The following is a 14,145-nucleotide window of genomic DNA, read 5'->3' on the forward strand; positions in this document are numbered from 1 at the left end:
AGGGTATCTTCTCGAGGTGCTCTAACCGCATCTCTGAGGCCTGGCCTCTTATACACAAGTTTATGACTTTATTACATGAAACACATTCCTGTCAATGCTTTGAGGTACGGAAAGACATTTTTGAAATCCCCACTTCATGTCCGCTCCCACACACATTTACAGTAGAAGTTCCCACCCCGATCTCAGCAGGTGATGACTGTCGCGCAGCTGGATATTCCGCCGATTCCCGGAATGTGTGAGGTTGATCAGATCTCATGGGGTGGGGGGGTTTCGATCAGTCTTAGATCCTTTGAAGAGGGGCAACTGCCTACTGTATGGGCAATAAACTGCATCCGCAGGGCTAGGTGACGGCCTGGGATCGGGCCGGACAATCGGGCACAGAGGATGGGGGTCCATCAAAGGATGTGTGCATCAAAGGGACGGAGGGAGGTGTTGGCCGGGTACGGGATGTTGTTCCGAGGCAGGGTCGCGCTGAAAGAGGTGGTTTATGGCCCGAGCGTGTGAGAGCGGGGGCTGTCAGTGCGCGGGGGATGTTTGCGAGGTCGAGAGAGAGAGAGAGAAAGACGCGCTGGCTATCGGCAGTGGGCAGAGAGGCCATGGCATTCAAAATGGCTGCTGCTTACGCGCACATATGAGCCTGAAAGGGACAAGATGGCGCCGATAATGTTTAAGCCGCGATCTAGATTTTAACAGTGTCTTTTCTTTTTCTATTCTTTTTTTTTCTTTCTCTTTCTTTACCACTCCAAAAATGTGAGAACGTATCATATTTCAATGTGTTTGTTTACTGTGCGGTATTATTGTATTTTGACTCCTGTCTTTACTGGCTCTAACCAATAAAAAGAAAAAAAGAAAACAACAACGAAATCTGACACGAAAAGACACCTATGCACCCGGCTTCCCTGGGTGAGGTAACACGAGTACTCAGGTGCTCCCGTGGGTCTTGACTTTCGAAGTGTCCTAGTTTAAAAGGGTTCCTTCCTAGTCCATCCGGAAGTGTCCTTAAATTGTAACTTTGTATCTTTTATGAACTCCATAGAAAGTCAATGGGATCCCGCGCCTGTGTTTAGACACTGCACGCGACTCCCGTGGGTCTCCTACTTCCTAACCTTTGGTTGTTTAGTGTAGCCCCAGCGATTCTACAGGCCCTAGGCCTGCTTTCTAACTCTAACATGATACTTATACCACTTTCTTAGTATATGATTTGTGAGGCCCCTAGGGCATAACGTATACTGTGCAACTTATCGTATATTAACTGTGTGACATGTATTGTATTTTTACCTCTGACCTCATAAAGAGTGCAGAGGGGTTGTGTTTAGATTAAATACATATATTTTTGATATATACCTTGTGTGGTGTCCTTTCATTTGGTATTCAAGGGATTATATATGGTAAAACAACTTGCTTAACTCGCCTACTGAAGTCTTAGCATGAAGACTGCTGTTTCATGCTACCACTGGGATAGCTTTCTATAAGGTTGACCTTACAACCACCATCAATAAGGGTCGATTAGACTGGTACAAGGTGCCCACTAGAGCTAGTGGACATCATATGCCAGGCTAACTTCTCACACAGACCATCAAGTAGGTAACTAGCCGTAGTTTGTGAAAGCTATAACTCAATCATTGATGTACTGCAGGAATGACATAACCTCCCTCCAATTAGTATAAGGGACATAAAGTCCATTAATCTGTTAAAAGAAATAAGGGTGAACGCCATTCGATTCCGAAGCCTGCCTTGCTTTTGTAGCCAACCATTGTTACAGAGTGAGAGTTAATTATTAGCTCTGCAGCAACAGTCATTCCAAAGATGGTAGAAGTGGGGATCCTCTGACTGTAATAATGCTGCCAACCTCAAACTGTCCATTTAGAGAAATTTAAATTTTACTGTAGCTGTCTTCAATACCCTCTACTTCTTGATGCTATTTATGACCCCATAAGAGCAGTCAGGCCTCAGGTGACCTCCGAAATTTTGGATGCACAATATGACGCTTGGCCGTGGCTGGTGCCTTCCATCTCCAGCTTGGGAATGTATCAGGAGAGGTAGGACGTAGGGCTTTATGGGGGTCAACAGTTGCCTGCAGAATCACAAAAGAAGTTCATTAGGAGCCTGGGTTCTTTGAGGAAGGGACACTACATTTCCTGGCAGGCATACTTGGGGGTGTGATGTGCCTCATTTAAATAATTTTGCATCTGGTTCCCCTGCATCTTTTATGTTATTGCTGATATTATGGCTTTTCCATGCTGCCTCATGTGTGTCAACTGCAGGCTCCTGTTCCTGGTGTTCCTTGGAATGTCTCACATTGGGTCTCCTCTGATCTGTGGTTTTCCACATAGCGGCCTTAGCTTCACCCTTTCCTAATACAAGAGCTTCTCCTTACAGTAGGGAAAATGGATATGATGATGATAGCATTCTGCCACCAAACTAATTGATCAATAGGCTGATGCTTTTCTAGCACCACTGAACCTTACATATTTACCTGGGACATACTGTTGCTTTGGGGAAATTGTTGCTTTTGCCTGATAAATTCCAGCTCTGCGAGTAGGAAAGAACTACCTGTGAATGATGTGTAGTATGTAAAAATGTGTATGCCTCACAGTTGCTGCTGCAGTCACTAGAAAGGTTTAACAGTGATAGAGTTAATTCATTTAGCTTATGTTATCTGTATATCATGATTTCAACTATGACACAGGCTAACAGTCCTGCCAAGAGCCTTCTGAGCTTGCACATCTTGCAACGTGTACACAAGCGGAGGTCTTGAGTGAAAACGCATGGATCTGGTGAAGGTGAAGGTGAAGTGATCAGAGAAGAGAGGAAGCGAGAATAGGACTGAGGGATTTTTGGGGTTGAAGTTGGGAAGGACTATGTAGGGCTCTGAGGACTCAAGATGAATGGCACACACCTTCCATCCTCCAACAATCAACTGATTTTCAAATCTTGGTGGGGACACCTTTCAGCTTCCATTATCCAGAGGCAGAACAACTGAATTTGGAAAATTAAGCACCATCTTATTAGAATAACTCTGCATCTATTACTTAAAGCACTTAACAACACTCCAATTAAAAATGGCAGAGGTGCAACTTGAAGTGCTATCTATACTACTATTATAAAGGAAGAACTTTGAACCTTTGAGGTGGGTAAACTCGGGAACCACAGCGCCAATCCAAACACCCGATACATTGTTGTAATTGGCAGGGTCTGTAGATGGACATAGGCTATATAAAAAAAAAAATATACGTTATTCAAAATATTTACCTAAAAAAAAAAGTAGTCCCTTGGAAGTAGCGCCGGCCGGCCGCGACGTGCGTGCTGACATCAGGAGCCAGGGAGGAGCGGCGGACATGAGCGCGGGGAGGAGCGGCGGGCAGGCGGCGAGGAGCGGTGAGCGGCGGATGAGGTAGGTGAAATATAAAAGCTACAGGCGGGGAGGAGCGGTGAGCGTAGGTGAAATACAGGCGGGGAGGAGCGGTGAGCGTAGGTGAAATACAGGCGGGGAGGAGCGGTGAGCGTAGGTGAAATACAGGCGGGGAGGAGCGGTGAGCGTAGGTGAAATACAGGCGGGGAGGAGCGGTGAGCATTAAATGAAGCAAAAGAGATAGCAAACGGCAAAAGTGAGTGCATTACAAAAGTGGGAATCGTGAGCCAACATCATACAAGATTTAACAAACGGTGCATTACATGAGGAAAAAGTGGCGGGGAGGAGCGGTGAGCATAGGTGAAATACAGGCGGGGAGGAGCGGCGGACATGAGCGTGGGGAGGAGCGGCGGGCAGGCGGCGAGGAGCGGTGAGCGGCGGATGAGGTAGGTGAAATATAAAAGCTACAGGCGGGGAGGAGCGGTGAGCGTAGGTGAAATACAGGCGGGGAGGAGCGGTGAGCGTAGGTGAAATACAGGCGGGGAGGAGCGGTGACCGTAGGTGAAATACAGGCGGGGAGGAGCGGTGAGCGTAGGTGAAATACAGGCGGTGAGGAGCGGTGAGCATTAAATGAAGCAAAAGAGGTAGCAAACGGCAAAAGTGAGTGCATTACAAAAGTGAAAATCATGAGCCAACAACATACAAGATTTAACAAACGGTGCATTACATGAGGAAAAAGTGGCGGGGAGGAGCGGTGAGCATAGGTGAAATACAGGCGGCCTGGAGCGGGGAGAATTAAAAGAAGCAAAAGAGGTAGCAAACCGTGCATTACAAAAGTGAGTGCATTACAAAAGTGAGAATCGTAGCCAACAAAATACAAGAGCTAGCAAACGGTGCATTACATGAGGAAAAAGTGACGTGTGCAGGTTACAAAAGCGTACAAACGAAACAGAGGTATAATACTCCAATATATGAAGGAAGGCTCCGGGGGACCCACGGACATTACAACAGTGAGTGCATTACAAAAGTGAGAATCTTGAGCCAACAAAATACAAGAGCTACCAAACGGTGCATTACATAAGGAAAAAGTGACGTGTGCAGGTTACAAAAGCGTAGAAAGGAAACATAGAGGTATAATACTGCAATATATGAAGGAACAACGTCGGGGCGGGCGGGGGCCCTGAAGCCTGATTGCTCCCGGACAAGGTCGGGACGGGCTGCTAGTATTTATATAAAAAGAAGAAAAATGTGACACTGTCTGCTTTGACAAGGGAATGAGAGATATGTTACCCACTGTTAGCTACATGGCTGACACCACTGCACTATTCATTTGGCTGCATAAGTCTCATTTTCATTTCCGGGATCCTGGTATGATGGAATCAGAGGACGTTAGTGAATCTGGCAATGAAACAGCAGAGGCTTTCACTTCAATCACGCAGAAAGCTCTCGGGCAGGGTTATTAAGATCCCGTACTAAGCCCAAGGGTTGATTGGGAGAAATGGGCAGACATGCATGTAGAGCCCACAAAGGCACTCAATGCCAACCTAACATCAGGACACATTAGACAGTGCACTGCACAAACATCCCACGCTGAGCAGATATGGGAAATAGTCAGATATCAATATGCTCACAGCAGGCTACACAATATCCAACACAACATATTATACTGCACACACTTCACATCAATAATGGGACAGACAGCATATAATAGGGGTTTACTTCGCTCACAACAGCATACAGTCATTACAGGGCATGTCAACCATCAAAAGAATATGTTAAACAGAAGTCCTCATGCATACCCAAGAAAAACCAGCTATGTCATTATACATATATTATGGCGCCCTCAAAACAACTATGAACCCCAGCTAATGTAAACCAATAACAACGTGCCAGGCTGTTCAAATAACCTACACCACAGTTAACCTCTTTGACAATTCATATATTCACATCCATTACTCTTCAGAACCCATCAAACTAACAGTTATTAAAGAACACCTATTGCAATAAACAACAGAACCACAAACATACCACTGATGTTGCTGCCCATAAACCCAGCCAGGTTCCAGCCTCACAGAGTCCTTGAAATGAGGGCAAGACATACAGATCTAGTCAACACTGCAAGGCAAAACTAACAATATAATGTGTGCTACACACAGATGTCTAGCAGAATGTAACTCAACACAGCACCCCAGATTACAATGAAACTAAATCTACAATGAAACTAAATCTCACTGATGTGATCTTCTCTATTTTATTTAACTGGGCAATCAATTGAGCCTTGAGCTTCTCAACAATGAGGTGGTGGGTGACCCCGTCGTTCAAAACCTGGAGAGGGTGCCTAATAAAGATCGTCGTCTATGTATTGGGGCTATCTCTAAGGTAACCGGTCAAGACTCTGGAGAACCGATGAGTAGAGATCCACTAAGCGTAGTACCATTTAAACAGCTAAAATTAAACAGCCACCCAGAATCACAGAGTAGGATTGATCCACCCCCTACAAGAACCATGGTAACTGTTTGGTCTGGAAAGAAAAACAGCGAAACTAGAGAACATGTTGACTTATTAACTGTAGTCGAAGATCGTGGGGAAAATCTGCCATTGGCGATGATACCCACTGCTTCGCAAGACAAAGTGCATGAGACAGTCTGCCTATCAGCCCTAGTGTTAGGTGTGGTTAGAATTGCCTCCTGGAATATCTGTGGCCTTGCTTCGAAGGTTACAGATGAAACATGGGGCGTTTTTATCCATATCTTTGACATACTCTGTCTCCAAGAGACGTGGTCAATAAATGAGATACATCTGAATGGATATAAAACTTTCCATATTCCTGCAATATGGTCAGTCCATGGAAGACACAAGGGGGCATCTGTGTATACATATCTAACATGCTGAGGGTAAAGGATATTAAGATGTTGAAAAGTACTGCTTACTATCAAATGGTTACCATATGTCTGCCCTCATTGTTAAAGTTGTTGGTTGTAAACTTTTACAATAATATTGATAAAGTAAATTGTGTGAATGTCATGAACTGTTTTAATGCAGATTTAAATACGTTTTTCTAAAGGGAGTGATATGATTATGATATTGGGGGGATTTTAATATTAGTGTTTGTAATAACATTGACTGTGGCTACGATGATTACGAACACGTAGAAAACGGTCATTCAAAGCATTTTATTCACACTGATAGAGGGGACAAGTTTAATGAAATCATGGCTAACTATGGCCTGGGCTTTGTTAATTTGATGTGTTCTCCAATGACGAACTTTGATCCCACATATATAGGAAGAGGTTGTAAATCAGTGATCGATTTCATTATTATACCTACACGATACGCTGATAGGGTGACAAAGTTTAGGATCCATCTAAATGGTCTAAGTGACCATCTGACACTCAGTATGAACTTAACAGCATTTGAGGAAAAAGCCCCACCACTATAGAGAGCCTGGCATGGTCACAAGAGATAGTGTTGGTCTGCTAACATGGCTATTCCTTGCGATGGGGAAAAAAAGATACAAACGTTTTAAGTAGTAAAATCAAACCAGGTCCCTATCTCCGATCTTAACGTGTCTAGGAGAAGATACTCCCCATGATGCCACCTTAAAAGCCTTCAAACAGATCACATATGAGGTACAGAATATACTGTCCACCCCAAATAAGAAGCCGCACAATAGGAAAAATGGGTGGTTCGACAGGAAATGTACAAAGACCCATACCCGCCTTAAGGTAGCCCTCAGCAAGCCATTAAGGGATTATGTAGAAATTGTAGGAAGGCCTACAGCCAAGCCAGGAAAATCCGCAAAAAGGCAATAAAGGAGCAGGTGTGGAATAATCTATATGAGGCCTCTCAGCGTAGAGATTCACAGTCTTTTTGGCAGGCAGTGAATGCCCCTTTCTTTGTTAATAAGGAGAGGGCAAGGGTAGAAGTTGCAATCAACTATAATACCTGGGTCAAATTCTTCTCTAAAGTCTATTGTAACGAGGTGGACGACCCCATAAGCAACCAAGACCCCGTGGAGGAGTTTGAAGGTGAACTAGCTCAATTCCCGATCGACATCGAGATTTCCCACGAGGAAGTACTAATGGCCTTTTAATTCGAGCAAATGAAGTAAAGCCCCGGGCCCGGATGGGATACCTATCGATCTATTTAAAACAACCACTGATCTATGGGCCCCTCTCCTTACTCGTGTTCTTGAGACAGGTTGCTCAATAAAACTGTGAAATCTTTGTGTGTTTTTACCTACCTGCACTGAAGCTAGGCTTCCAGGCTTTGATTCTTAACACCCCGAACAGCCGATCTTGACGCTGTCACGGGGAATCCTTCCTCGCTGCCGCCATCTCCAGCGAGCGAGTTAGCCCCGCCCACTTTGCTGGCCACGCCCCATTCCCCAGGCTAAAAGGGCACGCTGACTGCTAGCGCGGCCACACTAACAAATCTCCTGAGGCGGAAAGCCGGGAGCGCTGAAAAACTGCATTTTAAAACTGTGAAATCTTTGTGTGTTTTTACCTACCTGCACTGAAGCTAGGCTTCCAGGCTTTGATTCTTAACACCCCGAACAGCCGATCTTGACGCTGTCACGGGGAATCCTTCCTCGCTGCCGCCATCTCCAGCGAGCGAGTTAGCCCCGCCCACTTTGCTGGCCACGCCCCCTTCCCCCAGGCTAAAAGGGCGCGCTGACTGCTAGCACGGCCACACTAACAAATCTCCTGAGGCGGAAAGCCGGGAGCGCTGAAAAACTGCATTTTAAAACTGTGAAATCTTTGTGTGTTTTTACCTACCTGCACTGAAGCTAGGCTTCCAGGCTTTGATTCTTAACACCCCGAACAGCCGATCTTGACGCTGTCACGGGGAATCCTTCCTCGCTGCCGCCATCTCCAGCGAGCGAGTTAGCCCCGCCCACTTTGCTGGCCACGCCCCCTTCCCCCAGGCTAAAAGGGCGCGCTGACTGCTAGCGCGGCCACACTAACAAATCTCCTGAGGCGGAAAGCCGGGAGCGCTGAAAAACTGCATTTTAAAACTGTGAAATCTTTGTGTGTTTTTACCTACCTGCACTGAAGCTAGGCTTCCAGGCTTTGATTCTTAACACCCCGAACAGCCGATCTTGACGCTGTCACGGGGAATCCTTCCTCGCTGCCGTCATCTCCAGCGAGCGAGTTAGCCCCGCCCACTTTGCTGGCCACGCCCCCTTCCCCCAGGCTAAAAGGGCGCGCTGACTGCTAGCGCGGCCACACTAACAAATCTCCTGAGGCGGAAAGCCGGGAGCGCTGAAAAACTGCATTTTAAAACTGTGAAATCTTTGTGTGTTTTTACCTACCTGCACTGAAGCTAGGCTTCCAGGCTTTGATTCTAAACACCCCGAACAGCCGATCTTGACGCTGTCACGGGGAATCCTTCCTCGCTGCCGCCATCTCCAGCGAGCGAGTTAGCCCCGCCCACTTTGCTGGCCACGCCCCCCTCCTTTCCCCCTTTGCCCCTGACGCTCCTATAAAACCATGTGCATTGGCCGGAAGCGCAGCGGACGGGCGCAGCGGGCGCGACGATTGCGCGCCGAAGGCGCGCCTAAGGCAAGCCCGTCTGCGCCCGTCCGCGACCGACCGGGGCTAGGGGCATGTCACTCTGCCCAAATAATCACTTACACTTCCTCCCAACTCCGTACTCTTCATGGCCCGTGGCCTCTGCCCGCCTCTACTTGCTCCATCATATCTTCACATGATCTGGCCCCTATTTCTTCGCTTCCCCTTCCTCTCGTTCCTCCCACTCCCCTTCATTTCTCCAGAGAGGAAACCAGCCCAGGCGCTCCTAAGACCCTCTCGGCCTACTACCTTAATACCCGGTCAGCAGTGGCCCACTCACACGAACTGTCGGTGCTGTTGGATCTCTACGCACCTGATCTTCTCTTCCTAACCGAGACTTGGTTTACTGATGATTCTCTCCCCACCCTTCTGGCCACTCTTCCCGCTCCATATTATGCTCTACGAGCAGACCGTTCTACCGGTAGGACTGGGGGCGGCGTGGCGGTCATTACCCGGGCTGACCTCCCCTTCCAACTTCTATCCTTGCCAGATATCGCTACTACAGAGTACCTTGTCATTCGTACTACATCGACCACTCCCCCTCTTACCTGTTTTCTCACTTACCGGCCTCCTCATTCACCTTTACTTTTTCTCTCCGATTTTCAAGAGATACTTGCCACACATACGGTTAATAATTCTTCCATTCTACTATTGGGAGACTTTAACTTCCGGCCCTCAGACCCATCGGAATGTTCATCTTCTAAGCAGTTTTCAGACACGCTTCAATCTCTTAATTTTGTGTCACACGTTCACTCTCCCACTCACGTCAAAGGACACATCTTAGATCAGATTTGGTCCCTGAACTGTCCGGTAGGCTCCCTGTCCATTTTACCCTGCACCTGGTCTGACCATCACTTGATCTCGTTTACCCTTCCCATTAATTCTCCTGTTAGGCCCCCGCTCCCAAAGAATGTTTGGGTCCGCTCATGAAGCCGAGTGGATCCGGAGAATTTATCTGCATTATTAAATTCTTCCTATCCTACCCTGCAAGGCTTATCCACTCTTTCTCAGGCCTCCGCTATCGAACACTGGCTTCTCTCAGGCTGCGATTCCATTGCCCCGCTGAAGCGGGTGACGCCAAAGCGAGAGAAGGATGCCAACTTGTGGTTCAGCAATGATCTTAAGACCACCAAACTGGCGGTGCACCGAGCCGAGCGAGCCTGGAGGAGGAAATATTGCCCCATACTCAAATCTGAGTTTACCACTCTCCTGGCCCAGTATAAAAAGGCCATCCTGGAGGCAAAAACAACCTATTTCTCCTCTAAAATCCTCACAGCTGAGAATCGGCCGAGGGAAATCTTCTCGATAGTTCATAATTTGGCTTTTTCTGACAGGACATCTCTCAAGCCCTCCCCCTCCCAGGACCTTTGTCATTCCCTAAACAACTTTTTTATTGAGAAGATTGCAACTATTAAAGCCAACATTCCCTTAACTTCCCCGACCTTTCTTGACCCTCAGTGTCCTCCATCTAAGGGACAACTCGATGCCCTTCCCCTCCTCACTAAGGAATCTTTGACCTCCATTATCCCCTTGGTCAAATCTGGTTCCCCAATGGATGTTTGCCCCGCGCACATTCTTCGCCATATTTACACAACCTGCCCAGATCCCCCCCTTCGCTTCCTCAACAGTTCTCTCTCCCAGGGAGTCTTACCCAACTCACTGAAGACAGCTGTCATTGTCCCCATTTTAAAGAAGCCTGGCGCAGACCCCTCGGACCCCGCCAATTATCGCCCCATCTCTCTCCTACCATTCCTGGCTAAAGCGCTCGAACGCCATGTCACCAAGTCTTTGAGCACGTTTGTTGAGGAGCATGGGGCTTTGGCTCCCCGCCAGGCCGGCTTCCGCCCCGTACACTCTACGGAGTCCGTAGTTCTCTCGGTCCTTGATAACCTCAGGGATGGAAAGGATACCAACCAGGCCCAGGCTTTGGTTCTCCTCGATCTCTCAGCCACCTTCGACACGGTTGATCATACCATCCTACTTTCCCGTGTCGGGGCGGCGGGGATCGGGGGTACCGCTCTGGTATGGTTGTCCTCCTTCCTGAGGGACCGCACCCAGGCTGTTCGCCTGGGTGATTTTTCCGCGGACTTCCGGAAAGTTCAGTGCGGGGTCCCCCAAGGTTCCTCCCTTTCACCTCTTTTGTTTAACCTCTATATCGCCCCCCTTATTTTTTCGTTACAGCAAATGGAGGTCAACGTGTATAATTATGCGGATGACCTCCAACTTGTTTTCAATCTGTCTTCTTCCTCTGCTTCCATTTCAAACTTTCAGTCTATTATGATTTTTATCCGGGACTGGATGAGCTACAACCACCTGAAGCTTAACCCGGATAAAACCGAGTTGGTGTTGACGGGTGGTTGTTCCAGTCCCTGGTCTTCTCTTTTTTGGCCCCCTTCCCTAGGCTCTCCCCCGGCCCCTTCTACTTCGGTTAAAACTTTAGGTATCAAACTTAACCCCCAGCTCACTCTCCACTCCCAGGTTAGTTCTGTGGTGTCCTCCTCCTTTTTGTCACTACGCACCATCCGCAAGGTATCTCGTTTTTTTTCTTTTGATGCCTTGAAATTGATCATCCTGGCGATGGTTATTTCCCGCCTGGATTATGGGTATTCCTGCATACTGTCTAAAGCGCCTACAGCTGATCCAGAACCAAGCGGCACGGTTGGTGTTCAATCTCCCAAAATCTCACCACGTAACACCCCTTCTCAAATCCTTGCACTGGCTCCCTATCCGTGAACGCGTCCAGTTTAAGCTCGCCTCCATCACCTTTCAAGCACGACTGGGTGCGGCTCCGGCCTTTATCACATCTGAGATCGTTCCCTATGTTCCTACTAGGGACCTACGATCTTCCACACAATCCCTGTTATCAGTCTCCCGTTTCCGGAGGAAGAAATGGGGAGGATCAAAGTTCGCGACCCTTGCCCCAGTCACGTGGAATTCCCTGCCTCTTGAGCTTAGATCTCTGACTCATTACCCTCAATTCCGTAAGAAACTTAAAGCCTATTTATTCGTTAAATCTTTTAACTAGGTTGGCTCGTGTTTTGCTCTTTTTTTAGTTATTTGTTTGTTGCAGCGCCATGAAACCGCTGGTGAAAGTGCGCTTTTATAAATATTTTAAATTCAAACTCAAACTCAAACTCAATAGGATTTTTAAAAACTTGGTCAGAATCAATTATAATACCGATCTTTAAAAAAAGTGATCGAGACAGTCCCTCTAGCTATAGACCAATATCGCTCTTGGACTCGCTAATGAAAGTTGCAGGAACGGTGGTGTTAAATAAACTCCATAACTGGGCAGAGGACAATAACATTCTGAGCCCTGTCCAGTATGGCTTTGGGGAAGGAATGGGTACTGTAGAACATGTGTTACATTTCATCTTAATACAAGGAAAATACACTCAAGCTAAATCAGATCGCCCGTATGCAGTATTTGTCGACCTTACGGCCGCCTTCGACTGTGTAGATCACAATAAGTTATGGCAAACCATGGAGGAGATGAGGGTAGAATCCACAATAGTGCAATTTTTAAAACAACTATATATGGGAGCCACCGCGAAGGTGAGATATGGCCTTAAGGGAGAGTGCACCAAGCCATTCTGCGTGGAGAAGGGTGTAAAGCAAGGCTGCGTCTTGGCCCCGTTCCTCTTCTCCATTTATACCAACGCATTGGAGGACGAACTGGGGGCAAAAGTAAGAGACTCACCAAGATATGACAGCAAGCAGATCGTCTCCCTTCTCTACGCGGATGACGCGGTGCTAATGGCCAGAACAAAGATAGGTTTACAGAGAGCGCTTTCGACATACATAGAGTTCATGGCTAGCACGGGTCTAAAGCTTAATGCCAAGAAAACCGTTGTGATGACGTGTGGGAAAGGTGGGAATAAATGTAAAAATCTGGTAGTAGGTGATGACCGAATTGGATCTACGAATACATTTTCCTATCTTGTAATACTTATCGAGGAATCAGGATCATGGGCCCCAGCAGTCAAGAGCAGGACTCTCCTATTTAAACGCTCGACTGCCGCGCTAATGAATTTCACTCAAAAGGTCGGAAAAAGACCTCCAGAGATTTTATTAAAAATTCATGTTGCAAAATGCAGAAGCATAGCAATTTATGGGGCAGGTATCTGGGGTTTTTAGCGGTCCCACAGAGTACCTCAGTTTTTAATTGCCATAGCGAACTGGGCCTTGAACATATCACAGATCTCATTAAAACTCAACCAATCTTATTATGGCACAGAGTCTGGTCTTCGCCTTCCTTGGGTCTAAACCGAGAAATTATCAAGGACATAATGCTTCTGGATTTTGCCAGAAACATACCGTGGTTAAACTATATAAAAAACCTGGCAAATAACTTAAATAGACCAGAATTTTATATAAACCCAGAGATGATTTCCTCTTTATCTAGAAAAGAACTGAAAACATTATGTATTAACCACTTTGAATTACTTAGGTTATCTGGGGAAATCAATAAGAAAACCGTGACACAACATCAAATGACCCTAACGTGTTATACCATGCAACGGTACTTGGCTTTTTGTTTAAAGGTTTTCGATAGATTTGTTCTTGCCAGGCTGAGATTTGAGACCTTTCATCGCCTGGTAACATTTCCAACTAAAAATGAATGGTCGAGAAACTTGGCCCTATGCCAATGTGATAATCTTTCCCTGCAAACTACCATCCATGTGGTATTATTCTGCAAATACTATGCTAGGGAACGCAGAAGATGGGTTAAGCCGCTTCTTCAATTGGGAGCATAGCGGCACTACTGTCCAGCGTTTTTATTCTTGCAGCAGTTGGAGAACAAATATTGTATTGGTACCATGATTGTTTTTTTAAAGAGCATCATGAGGCAACGGAACACTATGATATGTTAACTATTGTTGGGGGTGAAAGGTTTTATCAATATTTGGAACAATTTAAAAAACAAAGTGAAATTAAGTATGTATTTTGTTTACATTTTAATGCTGCTTTTATGATTTTTTATTTGCATGTAAGAACCGAGTAAAGCAATTTCTGATTCTGATTCACTAAGGACCTAAAATCATATACAACAGCGGTAAGTGTCGCATTGTGCAGGACCTCCAAAAGATTATGAATATTGTGGTTCCTTGCTGTCCTGTGGTACCAAAACCTGCTATGATTCTATCTTAAATTGCAGGTGAGGCTGAGTGGTTCTCTTTCATTAATGTGTGTCAGGCTTTCTTCTTTATACCCTTGAAT

Source organism: Lissotriton helveticus, chromosome 4_1 (genome assembly GCF_964261635.1).
Source record: "Lissotriton helveticus chromosome 4_1, aLisHel1.1, whole genome shotgun sequence".
NCBI classification, from domain to species: domain Eukaryota; kingdom Metazoa; phylum Chordata; class Amphibia; order Caudata; family Salamandridae; genus Lissotriton; species Lissotriton helveticus.